The following is a 4239-nucleotide window of genomic DNA, read 5'->3' as shown; positions in this document are numbered from 1 at the left end:
ATGTCCTCTGACATTTTGACTGCTACTTCCTTGAGCGCAGATAATGATCAAGTAAAATGAAATCCTGGGCGACTTCAGTCCTGTCTCAGTTTATCAGGATGAAGACTAGGGTTTTCTTTACATTGAATTGTGATCCATATTGAAGGCTGTAATCTTTTATCTTCATCCCTAAGTGCTTCAAGTCCATGAGGCTTCCAGCAAGGAAGGTTGTGCCATCTGCATGTTGAAGGTTGTTCATGAGCCTTCTTCCAATCCTGACGCCGTGTTCTTCATATAGTTCAGCTTCTCGTGTTATTTGTTCAGCATATAGGTTGAGTAAGGATGGTGAAAGGATACATCCCTGAAACACATTGTTAAAATGTGTGTGTGTGTGTGTTAGGGGGGTGTTGGCTGGAGGTGGGGGGTGGCAAGGGGGAGCTGATAGCAAGGAGTTCAAGAAGGAAGAAAATGCTGTGAGACTGATTTTGGTAGCAATTGTACAACACTGCTTGATATGATTGAATTGTGGTATGGTGTGAAGTCTGGATTAGCTCCTAATGGTTTGGAAAAGAAGTTTTTTAAAAATGATCCAGTATCTCCTTGTTCCTTGGGAATAACTGCCTCTTGACCTATGTACAGATTCCATGTGAGCACAATGTCCATTTTCACAATACTTTCCATATTTTTAACAATTTATTGACATGTAATTCACATATCATACAATTCAATTGTTCATATTGAAAAAGAGTTGTACAATCATGACAAAAATCAATTTCAGAACATTTTCATTTTTCTTGTACTCATTGTTATTAGTGCCCCATTTCCCCCTGTCATATTCCTAAGAAACTATTAATCCAGTTACCATCTTTATAGATTTACTTCTTTTGGATTTCATATACAGAAAAATATACAAAACAAAAAACCAACAATAACAAAATAAAATAGAAAACCTCAATCGAAAGAAAGCAAAAAATATTTAAAAACTAGAAAAATTTTAAATGGGTCCAAAGGGAGATGAACTATAAGATGGCACATTTGCACCTAACTGTGTCTGCAATGATCCACTTTCCAAGACTACTCATATCCTTGGTCTGGTCTGAGGGGATTCACCATCCATTCCTTTTCACAAACCGGGAGCATGGAACTTAATCTCTAATACCCTTCCATCTTCTGGTCTTACATTGTATTATTTACTCTCTTTGGCTCATAGAGACTGGTGTGTCCTTCTGTGTAGATTTAGCTGGCACCTTACTTGTTTTTAGACAAGCTGTATTAGTCTGGGTACTTTGGAGAAACAAATCCACAACAACTCACGTATAAGAAAGAGTTTTATGCAAAGAAAATGTGCATCACGAAAACATCCCAACCCAATGCTGCCCAAGCCCACAAGTCCAACATTAACCTATTAACCCAACACCAGTTCACAAAGTCTTCCACCTCACAAAACAGAGGCAATGATGCCGACTGCAGGAGGAAAGCTGAGTCAATGAACGAACAAGCATCTCAGCACTAGCAGGGATCTCCATAAGGCTGCTCCAGCACCCAGGGCTGCATCGGGATATGTCCATGCGGCTTCTCCTTGGGGATGTCTTGTAGGATGTCAATCTTGCAAGCTGAAGCAGGAAGCTGCTAAGGCAGCTGCATCCTGGTGAGACCATCACGACCATCACAAAGCAAGAGACCCGAGAACTCGAAAGGCGAGGCTTCACCACCCATTTATCCCTCCGCCTTTCAACCAGCACCACATGTGATTATCGGCCAGGCTGGCACAATTAACTAACTCACAAGCTTTCAAGACCCCAAATGTTATTCTCTCTGATAGACAGGAACCATCTGGTTTCTTCTTCTTCTTTTTTTCCCTTAACCATCTGGTTTCTTCACCATGTTTTCTACAGCACCCATATCTTCAGGGATCTCTTCATGAGGGCAAATATTGAGTAGGGCCCTGTCATAAGAGCTAATTGTTTTTATATTAGAGCTACAATTAAGTGTGAGTTCAAAAGTGTATATATATATGTATATATATATATGCTTTTGAATATATATATATATCCCTGATTCACTGCTATCCATAATTTTTTTTTTATGACCCACACAATCATAGTTAATAGAGCACAGTTAATAAGAGCAGAAGCAGAGATCTTTCTGGTATTTTCTGATTTCAGCCAAGGTTTGTCTGATCCCAGTAATTCTATTCCTCTTTCTATGTCCTCTTTGGAATTCAGCTTTGGTTCTCTGGCAGTTGCCTGTTAATTAAGGTGACCAGACGTCCCGCTTTTGGGCGTTTTAAAAAAGTCCCAATTTTGGGAAAGAGTGCACGACAAACTAGGGAATGGTCTATTTGGTCCATCTAGACCAAATTTTTAATCAAGACCCCCGCCTCCTCCAGTCAATGGTGTCCGCTTTAAATCTAGTTACCTTACTGTTAATGTACTGCTGCCACTACTTAAAAATCATCTTTAGCAAAGTTTTACTTGAGTCAGATATGTTGTTTGATCAGTTTTTGCATCCTGTGATGTCTCCTTTCTTTGAAATGATCACAAATGTGGATCTCTTCTAGTTAGTTGGCCAGGTAGCTGTCATTCAAATTTCTTGGCCTAGACAAGGGAGCATTTCCAGCCCTGCACCAATTTGGTGAACCATATCCATTCGTATTCAGTCAATTCCCGGAGCCTCGTTTTTCACCAGTGGTGTCGCTGCAAGGAGGACTGGGGGTGGGCGTCGGGTGGGGGGCATAGTGAGTGCATTCAATTTTTGCAGGGGGGGGTGTGTGCTTTGATGCAGGGTTGCTCTTACTTGTCTCTACCAGGTGATGAGGCCTTTGGCTGAGAAAGCTTGCTTGACTCTGCTATGCCCATTTGGCTAACAGTACCAGTGACCAGTAGTTCCCCAGGTCTGCTTTTTTGGTACACTTTCTCCTTCCACTTGGCACTGTCTAGTTCTTCAGTCCTGCCTTTGATGCTCAAGCTTCCAAAGTTGTCATCTATCCCCAATTGACTTGTTCTCTCTAGTCTTTGTTGTAAGAGGGGCATTGCGAGGTGCCTGAATATGCTGCCATCATCAACAACTCCTTGCGCATGTATATTTGTGTCTCCTTGTTCACAGGTAAAAACCAGTGATCATCAGGGAGATAAAAATGTCCTCCAGTATACTGGTGCAGAGTCTGTACCCAAACTCAGTTTATGCTTTTAACCTGTGAACACCAGCCTTTTTAATGGCACATCCCATCAGTTCCTTTTGACACCAAGGACAGTGATGTGATTAAATCTGCTTCTTATTTGTGAAGGTCTTGGTTCCTTACTTTGTGATATAGAAATTCTAAGTTCTCATCGATTTTTAAGGGAATGCATTTAATGGCTCTCATGGCCAAATTTTATACCTTATAGAGATATCTACATCCATATGAAAAAATGCATCATTGATTTCTCTTACTGAATCATGATGCTCTGTTTTTATTCCAACAAATTAATTATTCAAGGGCTTTTATTGAAATGTAGCTTGTAGATTTTTATCTTGTAGATTTCTATTTCTGATGTCATTAATATCTTCTAACTAGATGATGTTGCATTTTTGTATTTTTATCAAATAGTTCCCACCAAACTTCTTTGTTTGAAAGATTTTTCTGAAAGGTTTAAAATGGTGGGAGACTTTAGTTTTCATTTACAGAAATTCAAAACATGTTTCTGTGTTTATCTTTCAAATGATTTTGACTCTATTAAAAATGACATATTTACTTTGAACAAGGCACTCTGGTGTCAGAGTGGGTTAAGTTTTGGCCTGCTAACTGATAGGTCAGTGGTTCAAACCCATCAGCTACTCCAAAGAAGAAAGATGAGGCTTTCTGCTTCTAGAAATATTCATAGTCTTAGAAATCCTATGGGCGAGTTCTACTCCATCCTACAGTGTTGCCATGATTCTGAATTCACTCATGAGCAGCAGTGGGGTGGAGGTGGGGGGAGCTTTGGTTTGGTTCACACAGAAATCACAGATTATGTGTGATTTTTTCCCCCCTTCAAAATATATATACCCTTTTCCATCACAGAGAAGTTCAGCTAATTTGGAACACTTATCTTTTATCAAAAAAACGTGCAGCATTTTAGAAGTTTGACTCCTCTTAAATCATGTATTGTAGCACAAGATAGTAGCAATAAAGTAATGTTTATAGTTAGCAGTGATCTTATTTGAAAGTATTACAGTGATTCTCTCAGGTGCTACTTTTAAAAAATGCTTCAAATTTAGCCACGCTGATGATCCTCTGAC

Source organism: Echinops telfairi, unplaced genomic scaffold, assembly GCF_000313985.2.
Source record: "Echinops telfairi isolate 266 unplaced genomic scaffold, ASM31398v2 ScPeMD7_23;HRSCAF=83, whole genome shotgun sequence".
Classification (NCBI taxonomy): Eukaryota; Metazoa; Chordata; class Mammalia; order Afrosoricida; family Tenrecidae; genus Echinops; species Echinops telfairi.
This window is presented reverse-complemented; position numbering follows the sequence as displayed.